General features: G+C 41.4%; 1 pseudogene; it reads left to right on the forward strand.

Annotated features, from left to right (window-relative positions):
* Positions 1 to 360: 360 nt before the first annotated feature.
* LOC145404747 (5S ribosomal RNA) lies at positions 361 to 479 on the forward strand (annotated as a pseudogene).
* The last annotated feature ends 12,033 nt before the right edge of the window (positions 480 to 12,512 follow it).

A 12,512-nucleotide genomic window follows, 5' to 3' on the forward strand; every position in this document is an offset into this window, starting at 1 on the left:
CTTTCATTCCCCGAACTGCATCTCTCTGGAACTCGCTTCCCCAGAGCTGTTTTCCTCCAAATTTCACCCACAACTGTTCAAGTCTAACTGTTACAGATATTTTATGAACAGAGGACACCAGTAATCTGGTGTATGGATTATTTTTTTTCCCCATTTGTTTTTCCTTCCTCCGTTCTGTAAAAAAAAAATAAAAATAAAAAAAAATAAAAAATAAGTAAATAAAAATGCACCGTCACTTAACCCCTACACCGCGGGCATGTTTACCGATGTTTTGCGTGTGCCGCAGGGTTATTCGGGCTCCGACAGACTCCCAAAAAATATTTGCCAAAAATCAGTTATTAGTCCTAGAATATTAAAATTATATATGCTTATGGCACGTTGAGTACACCGCTTCCCGTCCGATCAGCGAAGTTAAGCAACGTTGGGTCTGGTTAGTACTTGGATGGGTGACCGCCTGGGAACACCAGATGCTGTTGGCATCCCTACGTGTCAAGTGGGGTTGGTGGAGGATTAGTGCCCCTCCCTGTAAAACAATTAACTCTAAGCCCTTGGCCACCCCGTTTGGGATACATGGCGTCTGGCAATGAATGAATGAATGAACATACCTTCAGCTTTCTCCTGGAATGTTTGTTGAGCCTTCGTCAGTTACCGTAGGACTTGTGGAGACCTCTGAAGTTGGGTAACGAAGTCTCCACTTTACACTTCCCGACAACCGGTATTAACACTATAAACACTACTCTATGATTTTCAAGTAGTTTGGGATCCATACTCCAAAAAAAAAAAACACTGTGAAAGCAATGAAAATTATGAGCGCATCTGACCGCCGCGCTTGCGCTAGTTCGCTCTTGGTACTCTGTCATTTATTATTCATAAAACCCCTCACACTTTATATATCTATTACTATATAACACTTATATATATCTACAGTCTTTATCCATAAGTTTCCTTCAGTAGTATTAGTTTATTGTCACTGTAGGGATTCAATTTCTTTCAGTAAAATACGTAGCATTCACTTTCTCGTCCTGTATACTGGCATTGAGAGTGAATGTCACTTTTATCTTCACTCTCATAACTCATAGTATTCAGACATGCTATAGTGAAACTTTCACTTTCATTACTCCTAGGGTATATACTCGTATTCTTATAATACTACTCATTTACATTTCTATTTATGTTCTCTATTTTATTTACGTTATTTATATTTCTATTTTATTTACACTGTGTTATGCACTGTCACTTGAAGTAACTTATAAAACTATTTTCCATTGTTCACGTATATTTACATTCATTACTTTCACTTGCTGTTTACACATTATTTACAATTCCACTTGCACTGTTTTACTCAATAGAAAGGTCGTAGTCACTCTTTTATCAATTGTCAGCCATTTACCTCTTTCCACGCGAGGTTTAGTAGGGGGTAAAGGTCACAGGGCCCTTTGCATGGGGGTGAAAAAAGGCCCTGAAGTCAGCAAGAGGATGAGCCGTACCTCCTCTTCGGAAGATGAGAGAGAACTGATAAAGGAGGGCCGGCCCGGGTTGAGGCCTACTGAGGGGTTATTCAGTGCTACCAACGTAGCTCTTGAAACAGCTATGTATTTCACTGAAATGATTGGCAGGAAATCTAGACAATACATTATAAATTGGGTAGTTCCAGGTGAATGTAAATATCACTTAGGCTTCTCCCTTCCCTCCTTATATGTATATTTATTACGAAATTAGATTATATGGCATATTTCAAGGGGAAAAAAACAGCGAAAATTAGCGAACGAGTGCACGTGAGGTGTTGTCAGGTGATAATTAGCCAATTCCAGGTGTATGGCACTCTCACTTACCTTATTTCTTTCTTGTATATATTATTTGGTATAAGAATAGGGCATAGGGCTTATTTCAATGGATGAAATCAGTGAAAAATTCCAGGGAAGATTTACTTAGCATAGCACGGCCAGGCAGGCGAGAGGATAGTGTAATGGAGGGGGGGTTGGGAGGGGAGTCAAGAACGGGGAGAAATGGCTAAATTGTCAACAATGGATGGGAGTACAGATGAGATTAGGAGTGCTGACTAGTGTTGGACATTGGCAGTACTGATAGATGATACAAGCCCCCACTTGGAAGCCCGGGTGAATTCAAAATAACACAGAATCACAAAAGCGACGCCCCGCAGTATGATCCCTTGCTCCCAAGCGTCACGAAAGTGATGCCCCGCGGTTAAGGGGTTAATCAATTTTGTGGGGAAAAATTCACTCCAGCGTACTTTCTGGAGTCCTTATTAGCACCAGGGCCCTAAGGTCCCTTTACCAGGAACTGCACCTGAAGACTGGGTGAGAAAGGATCCACTGAAGTAGGAGGGTTTTATCACTGGCAAAATTGCTTTATGAGTGAATTAGAGTTGGAAGGTTATTTTAATGTGATAATGTATACAGCACAGACTTTATTTTCAGTTGTTGGTCCTGTCCTTGGAGAAGATGCACACGCTGCAGGAGAGGATTTGGACACCCAGAATCGTCTGCTTCCTGCTGTGCCTCCTACTCTGCTGGCTGCTCTGCTCCATCCTGAAGCCAGGCACCTGATGACAGAATCAGTTACGGTAAGTCTTCTTAATGTTTTGTTACATTTTACATGTAGCAAGCAGACCGTATTACAGTAATGCCTCAATAGATGATACCCCTAGATGTGATACCCCCCCAGCTTAACGATTGAGGTAGAAATACCACCATACCCCACCTAACAATGGCCAAACACTGGTTTAACAATGGCTTTGATATGTATATGTATATATATATTATATATATAATTTTTTTTTTATGATAGTCTAAAATTGTGTTTAGGTTGATTTATAAACTGTTTTTAGATTTAATGTATTGTAGTTATGAAAATTTTTTCGACTATCTTCTACGATGGAACACATTCTTTTCACTTGTCCTTTCTCTGAAATCTCCTTTCTAGGTTTCAGTGTTCACCACCATCTTTGGCCCTCCTCTCCTTCCACTGATCCACGTGGTGAACAAGCCTACATCTTTTCTATCCTTAATGTCCTAGAGCAGTTTGTTCAGTACCCTACCTGTATCCCTGACTGCCTTGGAGAGAGCTCCAACATGATTGACCTGACTTCTTCTTTACAACATCCTTCTGTGTACGCTGTTAATCTTTCCTTTACGTTGGGCTCCTCCGATCACAGCCTTATTACCTTGACCTGTCCTATGGTTCTGGTACGGCCTGTGGATCCCCCAAAGAAACGTCGACTGTGGCACTTTGGAGCTCTGGATTGGGAGGCCCTCAGACAGTACTTATTTGATTTTCCTTGGAATAATTATTGCTTCCTCGGCCGGGAGCCATCTGAATGTGCCTTGCGCATTACGGAGGTCATTCTCTTGGACATGGAAACATACATTCCTTCATATCCTTTGTCTATTGCAAGAAAGCCATGGTTTAATCACGCTTGTTCTAATGCTGTCCGCAACAAGGAGAGGGTCTATAAAAGGTACCAGAGCCAACCCACCCCCAAATCACATCTTGTTTATGTTTCTGACTGAAGTCGTGCTAAGTCTGTTCTTCGCCCTGCTAAAAATAATTTCATCCATACTAAATGCTCTCAACTCTCCAACTCGAATTCTTTCCGTTCCTTCTGGCACCATGCCAAAAAACTTTCAAACAACTTTACCTCATCATCTTTCCCTCCTCTTTTCTACTCTGGTGCCTTTGTGCCTATTTCTTCTACTGATAAAGTACGTCTCTTCTCTCAGACTTTCTCTTCCTGTTCCATTTTAGACGATTCCTGTGCTGTTCCTCCATCACTTCCCCCCTCTGACTTCCTCATGGCTGACATTAAAATTTCATCAGGTGATGTATTTTCTGCCATCACTGGCCTTAATACTAACAAGGCATATGGGTCTGATGGAGTCCTTCCTGTTGTCCTCAAGAGCTGTGCTTCTGTGCTTATACCCTGCTTAGGCAAAATCTTTCGCCGTTGTCTTTCAACTTGTACTGTTCCATCTTGCTGAAAGTTTGCTTTCATTCAGTCAGTCCCAGAGAAGAGTGACCATTCCCAATCCTCTAACTATGTTTTTTTTTTTTTTTTTTTTTTTTTTTTGCTCGACTCTGGGCATAGGCTTCACATCCTGTGTCAAAGGTTTTCAAGTCAGTTCTTAGCAGAATAATTTTAAAGCATCTTTCCTATCACAACCTTTTTTCTGATCGTCAGTATGGTGTTCCGTCAGGGACACTCCACTAGTGATCTTGTCACCTACCTTTCAGACTCCTGGTCGTGCTCCTTTCGGGACTTTGGCGAAAGCTTTGCCATTGCTTTTGACATCTCAAAGGCATTCGATTGAGTCTGGCATAAATCTTTAATTTCCAAACTGCCCTCTTACGGTTTCTATCCTTCTATCTGTGCCTTCATCTACAGCTTCCTTTCTGGTCGTTCTATAGCTGCTGTTGTAGATGGCCATCGTTATTCTCCTAGATCTATCAACAGTGTTGTTCCTCAGGGCTCTGTTCTATCACCAACTTTCTTCCTTTTATTTGTCAGTGACCTTCTAAGCTATACATCTAACCCTGTACACTTGTACACTACTGATTCCACCCTTCACCTTTCCATTCATTTCTCGCAACATCCATCTCAGCAGTTACTTCAGCAAACAACGAATGAGGCTGTGGCACACCTAATGTCTGATTTGGCGTGTATCTCTGACTGGGGTAATCTTGTTTTTAATGCATCAAAAACTCAGTTTTTACGCCTGTCAGCCTGACACAATCTTCCACAGGAGTACCCACTAATGTTTAATAATATCCAGCTCAGTCTTGCATCATCTTTGAGCATCCTTGGGGTTTCATTCACTCGGGACTTATCTTGGAAAGATCATATTGTATCTCTTGTTAAATCTGTTTGTGAGAGATTGGGTGTGCTAAGCCGGCTTCATAACCATATAGCCAGATTATGGTGCCTGGTGGTTTAGTGGGTAAGTAACCCCTAAATTAATTAACCCCTAGAGTACTATTAGAATCAGTCGATCATTTTTCAGAATTTCCCTTGATGCCTAATAAGATCAATAGAGGAGTCTTTGTAAATAACTGCGAACACTAGGCTTCGGCCCGATTGTGACATATATTGATGCAAACCAATGAGAACTAAGTCCTGAGTAGGGAAGGGGAAGGATCCAGGCCGCTACCCATGGTGGGGGGGAGTGATTCCCCCACCGCCCTCTTGCCACTTACTTCTACCCCAAACCTTTTGTTCCCTCTCCCCCTCCGTCACTTGTAACTGGACTCACAGCTCCTCCTACCAACTCTGTAAACCTGATTTTACCACATTTCCTCCACCTTCCTCCCTCATTCTACCCCCTCTACCCATTCATACTCCCTCCACCTCCAGCTACTTTCTTGCTGTGGCTACTTGGTAAGCGTTTCACCTATGAAAATGATATATACATTGTCTGATGTGATGTGTAAAATCAAGATCTTTCATTCTATAATACCAAAATTAATGTTGGTGCAATTTTTTTTTTTTTCTCTCCCCATATGCAAGGGTTGCTAGTGTCAGTTTTTTATGATCTTTGACAGGCTTAATAACCAGTTAGTCTAGAATGCTTTGGTTTGCGGCTTATGGTGTGTAAATTCAAGCTCTAAAGTTTGGGCATAAAACTTTTTAATTCTGTACAAGCTGAAAAATCGGCTCCATATACAGGTTTTCAGGGAAGTTCGGTCGATCAAATTGCATATCCGAGGGGTTAAGGCACTTCAATCAGATTGAGCCTGTGTAAGTTTATATCCAAGGGTTGGTTGGGGTTTATTGCTCACGTAATGCCACTCAGGGATGAGTGAGGTTGGCCTTTCTCATCTTGAATGTCAGGACCAACTTGCCTAGCCCCAGGCTCCCACACTCCTCACGGGGCAACATAGGGTTTTATGATGGATGTACTTATTACTACATCTCTGTGGTACTGGCAAGGACGCTTTGACTCAGTGGCACTAGCAGAACAGGATGTGTGAGTGTGTGTGTGTGTGTGTGTGTTAGTTTAAGCATATATAAAGGGGAAGGGGACATTGCAATGTCTTATGGTGTAGTTATCATTGCATGGTTTTTGCTCAGACCTGTTATGCATTAAAGCGAGAGAGAGTAGTAGCAAACCAAGTTATATATAAGTTGGGAACAACATGCACTGAGATTCATTGGTGTATCATTTCCAAGGCACCCTGGAGGTAGACACGGCTTTTTTTTTTTTTTTTTTTTTTTTTTATCACCAGTAGGCCTAATCTACTGTCTGGCATGATTGATTCATTTTTCCTAAAGGCACAGTTCTGTTTTTATAAGGGTTAGGTTTATCGTCAAAGCATTTATAGAGGCTCTAAAATGCCTGCTTGTGTTGTCCATGGTCACCTAATGGTGTCTGTCCTTACTGCATGCTGCGTGATCTCTGGCAGCGTCCCTATTCAGTCCCTTATTTCTGAGGTCACAGTTTATGACCTTAACCCAGTAGTAGTAGTAATATTTGCAACCCAAGGCTTATCTGAGAAAGAAACCACTGGACTGTCCATTTTGGTTGCCATTCTTATAGATACTGTAATGTAATGTGGCATCGTTGTACAGAAGTGAAAGTGATGCATTTTTCGTTATTTTTATATTAGATGATGATGATATTACTTTTGCTTTAATATAAGTAGAGCATTTCTTTGAACAGAATCTCCAGGTATTAAGTGGAAGCATGGGTGGGTAGTCAGTATATTATGTTTGATTCTGTCAGGGCGTTAATCTCAGCTTTGCCTGTGTGTACTTGTAGCTGAGTGTCCCCGAATGAGGGAAATATAGAAATCAAAGGCATCAGAATCAATATGGGATCTTCCTTTCTCTGCAGTTATTACAGCCAAGCATTTTTTCACAGGAGAGGCAGCAGAGTGGAACATGTTGGAGACTGTCCATGGAGGACAGCACCACAGAGACTAAGGCAAGGCAGGACCACCACCAGGAGGAAGGTTCTACCAGGGAGTCCATTTCCTCAGTGGTCAAGACCATCTCCATCAAGTCTGCCACCACCCGAGAGAAGGATGCCATGAAAAGGTATGCTGGAGAGAGGGATGCCACAAGGGGGGGTGGGTACCAAAAAGAAGGTTGCCAGAGAGAAGGATTGCAAAGGGAGGTATACCTCATTCTCCCCAAAGGAAACCAGTGCAGGCAATGCTAGAGAGAGAGATTCCAAAGGGAGGTATACCCCAAATAGGGATGCCACAATCTCCCGAAAGGTCCTCTTACCTAGACCCCTGGAGGTCAATGCTGGCACTGTGTGTGTGTGTGTGTGTGTGTGTGTATGAGTGTTTGTTTAGGGCCCGTATTTTCGATGTTTGTGGAGGTTCCCAAACACCTCTTCCTTAATGATTTATTTTTCACATTACCTGTTAACATCCACCCATTTTTTAAAATCTTTTAAATCTGGATATAGATAGCATGAATAACACACAGGAATATATTAAGGGAGCAGAATCAGAAATAAATCGGCAAGGAAGAGGTGTTAGTAAGCTTCCTAACCTCACCAAAGTACCACCTAAGGAATCAAACACCATTTTCTTACTGATTTATTCTTGATTCTGCTCTGTTACTATATTTTTGTGTTATTCATGCAATCTATGGCAAAATTAAAAGATGAGGCAAAAAAGAGGATATTAATGGGTAGTTTGGAAAGTAAATCGCTAAGGAGGAGGTGCTAGGGAACCTCGTAGCTAATGAGAACACCGGCCACTGCCCACTCATGTGTATTTGAGGCGTCTAGAACCAAAGGGGCATCGGCGCCAAAATGTACTTTTGAGTTATGACGCTTTAAAGTTGTGTTTATGGCAACGTCATAACCAGAAGGCAATAAACAGACCTTTTATACATCAAAATGATCATCAGCGCCTATGCTCTAAATGTAAAGCCAAAAAAAACAAACAGTAATAACCGTAACCACAAAATAGGCAGTAAACCAAACCCCCAATTTATAAATGGGCATAATAACATATTGTAGGGATTTAAAAACATAGCAGAAAAAACATCAACGAATGTATTAATGTACAAAACTTTATTAACTGAAGATTCCAGTTCACTTAATATTAATAAACGAATAATTATTACTGTAAGTTCACGTTTTTGACAACTGAAACTGAAATCAATGCAGTTATATTTTTTCCTCTACCATAATAGATTGAAATAATAACACTAAAAAAAAAAAGTAGTGTAGTGCTTAAGTAAATTGAGAAGGGGTAGTGGGGGGTTAAATGGTGGGTCATCTAGGAGATCGACATCCAACTCTGCCTCCTCGGTGCCATGCCCCCTCCTGCTGTCTCCCCTCACCACTCTCTTTTCCTCTTCCTTTCTACCTTTTTCCACTTCTCCACACATTTCTGACACTTACAAGAGGTTATAGGCACCACCTCCTCACTGTAACTATGTGATGAACTCATCTTGTCACCCCCCCTTCCACCCCAATAACAACAGCTCATTTTGTCACCAATAATCTACGATAAATGGGGTAAAAATCCAATACGTAATAATTATACACCTCGGTGAACACGGGAGGGAAACCTCACCAGCACACCGGGCGAGCCACACGCTTGCTGATTGGCTGCTCTGGGGGAGTGGCAGAGAGTGAGAATGCTGATTGGTTTGGGCTGTGTGGCTTAGATGCTTGCCTGCTCTGATTTGTTCGCCCGGCAGCAAGGACAAACCCACGTGACTTTGAGCCTCTACCACTGTCCAGAAGGCCGAATCTTGTATGGCAACCAGTGCTGTCACTGAGAAGAGGGTTAAGCCTGTTGTCTCTCCTACCTAACTCAAAACCAGTATATTGGTGGGGATGCCCCTTTGGCTCTAGACGCCTCATTTATAGGCCTGGTATTGTATTTTTAAGATTGTATTTTGAGGTACAGTAAGACCTCACTATAACGGACTAACTGGGGCCCAAGCCATTCCAAAAAATGCGAAATTCCGATAAAAGCGACATCCGAACTTTTTCCGATATATCAGATATTAGTCTGGATTGTATGAACGTTTTCAAACTGTTTTGTCTACGACTGCGGTACTGTACTGTGTTATAACTTCACTACGGTACAATAATCAAATAGTATAATATATACTGTATAATGATACTGTGCTGTACACTGATAAACATGTCTCTTATTTACCTTATTGTGGTAAACATAGCTGAAGTGGTCTGGCAGTCTGGACTGCTTCTGGCTTTATCGGACTTTTTCCGATATACTGTATAGGAATTTAGTCTGGTAGCTCCTAGAGTCCGTTAAAGCGAATTCCGGTCTATTGAAGTCCATTATATCAAGGTTTTGCTGTCTTGTATTTATTTTGGGTTGTATTTGGAGGTATTGTATTTTTTGGCTATTGTATTTTTAAGGTATTTTAGGCTATTGAATGAGGAGAGCAAGAGGGTGGAAGTGGTGACTGTGTTCAAGAGTGCGAGGTATGCTGTGATGGCATTGTGTGAAATGAAGATGAAAGGGTGCGAAATGGAGGAGTGGGAGGGTGTGAAATGTGTAAGATCCGGAATGAATGGGCGAGGAAGATGCAAGGAAGGAGTTGCTTAATTGATGAATGTGGTGTGGCAGAGTGGAATGAGAGACTACAAATGTGTCAGTTCAAGGTGTATGTATGTAAAGTTCAAGTTTGAGAAGGTTAAAGTGGCAGTGATTGTAGCATATGCACAATGTGAGGACCTGGAGTGAGAGAGAGAGAAAGATAGATTTTGGAATGAGCTGGATGAAATAGTGGGAGAAATGCCCAGGAACTATAAGGTGATCATAATGGGAGATATGAATGGAAGAGTAAGCACTGGTCCTGAGGATGACATAATGGGTTGTTATGGAGTTCCGGGAGAAAATGACATGGGAAGCGACTAAAGGATATGTGTCAGGAGAGGAGGTTGTGCATTTGTAACTCGTTTTTCAAACACAAAGATGCATATAATTATACATGATATAGAGGAAACGGAGATCATGTTGAAAGAAGCCTGATTGATTACCTGCTTGTAGAGAGGTTATGATGGGAATGGTTGTGGATACAACAGCCGTGAGAGTATGATGTGGAGGTCTGTCAGATCATATGATTGTGGTATGCAAGATCAAGCTGAGAGGAGTGAGGTGGATCAGGAGAAAGAGGAGCAATCAGGGAGAAAGACTGAAAGTTGAGAGGCTGAGGATCAAAGAAATGGCAGATGATTACAGGACCCAAGTAGAGGAAGAGTTAGAAACAGTGAACTGGAATGAAATGGATCTGGACAGCCTGTGGAATGCATATATATAGGGATTGCTTAGTTAGGAATGCTAAAGTAGTGTGTGGTGTGGCAAGAGTAACAAAAAAGAAGAAAGTGTACATCATGCTGGGATGAGGTTAAGAGGGCAGTGGAGGAAAAGAGGAAGAAGTGGCTAAAGTGGTTACAGGATAGGGGTTCTGTTGAAACAAGAACTGAGTATATTGAGAGCAAGGAGCACATAAAGAGACTAGTGAAAAGGAAAAAGGAGGAGGTAAACGATGATCTGAGAAGAGTAATGAATGCGAACTACTTTGAAAATAGGAAGTTATTCTGGAAAGAGGTGCGGAAATATTGAAGTGAAAGTGGAAAGAAATGTGATGGTGTGAAGGATGCAGGTGGTAGATGATTAACCCTGGCACTATGCACAGCCATTTACCTCGTACACTGGCGGTGGTTGTGATTACGCAAGAGCAAGTTAGGAGTTTGATCCTCTGCCATGTTGTCTGAGCCACCACCATGGTCTGACTTAGTGACAGTTTCAATTCTGTGGTAGGCCTTAGTGGTAATTGAGATTATGCAGTCTGGCTTGGTGACATTTCCGATTATGCAAAGTCTGGGTTAGTGACAGTGTAGAACTTGTGGTAATGGTTATGTGCTGTACTGTACACTAGTTTACTGGCCCCAGAAGAGAGTGTGTGTGTGTGTGTGTGTGTGTGTGTGTGTGTGTGTGTGTGTGTGTGTGTGTGTGTGGGTGTGCATGTGTATGTGTGTTACCACCAAGGACCAGGGGTAATATGTGAATGGATGTTAGTTGAGTGCCTTTTTTACCTTTTTGTAGTTTTCAACCATAAAGTGTTGTGAAATGTTTTTTTAAAATATTGACTTTTTTTTTTCTTTCCCCATGAACTTGAATTCCAATTTTATACTTGTTGCCAGTAGGTTTTAATGTTGCTGTTACCTGATGATTTGGTCTCTCTGACACCACATGATTTAATTCAGCTTGAATCGCTTTGACTGAAAGCATTAATGTCCACTATACTTTACAGACACTGACTTGACTGCCAGACATGGAACCACATTAGCCTAGATATAAAAGCCAAGGGTTTACTGTATGGTTGCTGACAACATCTGTGTGGAATTAATTCAACATTGCCAGTGGCCTCCACCCTCATGGTAAGTGTCAAGTGTGATTCCTTTTTGTACATCAGGTGATCTTGATTTTATGTAGATAGAATGATTATTTGGCAGCTTTTTGTGATTGTGAGGTTGTTCTGGTGCCCACATCGTTTCCCATGACGAGTTGTAGTTTCACACTATTGTTATGTATTACATACAAAGTTGTTTTTCATAATTAACCATGTGTAATATGGTGTGAATGATAAGCAACCAAACACCATTTCTCTGTAAAGTGTGGCTTGGAATAGGATGCGCAACCAGACAGCCTTTTTCAATCAAAACAACCTAGGGTAAAGTGAAGGCGATAGAGAAATATGAATTTTATTTATGTTTAAAGTCTTGGAGAAATATTTACCTTGCTGGTATACATTAATATAATCAATAATATTTTATTGAGGTGTATAATAAGCATGGTAAAGTTGTGATGCTTCTATTCATGTATAAATCCCAGTTGTCTGTGAGGTTTGGCATCTCTGAATATATTGACCTCAGCGCCACTCCCAGAGGGGACGCTGACAAGCTAGGGCAGAACGCACGTAACATTCAAACGAGAGGGACGTATATACTCTGGGCTCTCTCTCTGTCGCAGTTGTATCTTTCTGTGGCCAATAAAGAGAGATAAATCTGCTTAGTTTTCAGTTCACCTTCACACTCTACCTACTTCTGCAATTCCTTTAACAGGACTTACACTGATTCCCACCATCTGCAGTGTGTGAAAAAGACATTTGGTGGAGAGTGTCAGCCGGAAGTCACTTCAACCAGGCGCAACATTATTAACCTTGCTTGGAACAGTGAGGTCACGTCTAAGCTGATATATAATTATTGATAAGCTGTGGGGTTCCAATAAGCTTATATATTAGTGACCAGTTGAGGAATTCATACAAACCGACACACGGTGGAATCAGGATTTGAAGGGCTTGAATGGTCAGTGAATGAGAGTGTGACTCATTTAATTAAGGGTCCAGTGTGATTCATTTTTATACACCAGGTGGTCATGATTTGTTGTAGATACAGGTGTAAGGATCATTTTGCAGCATTTTATGTGAGGTGTAATCAGGATTTGAGGGCTTGAATAGTAAGTGAATGAAAGTGTGGCCCATTTGCCATGCT

The sequence above is a fragment of the Coenobita brevimanus genome, chromosome 64, assembly GCF_032717465.1.
Source record: "Coenobita brevimanus isolate Jiangsu-jjx chromosome 64, ASM3271746v2, whole genome shotgun sequence".
Classification (NCBI taxonomy): Eukaryota; Metazoa; Arthropoda; class Malacostraca; order Decapoda; family Coenobitidae; genus Coenobita; species Coenobita brevimanus.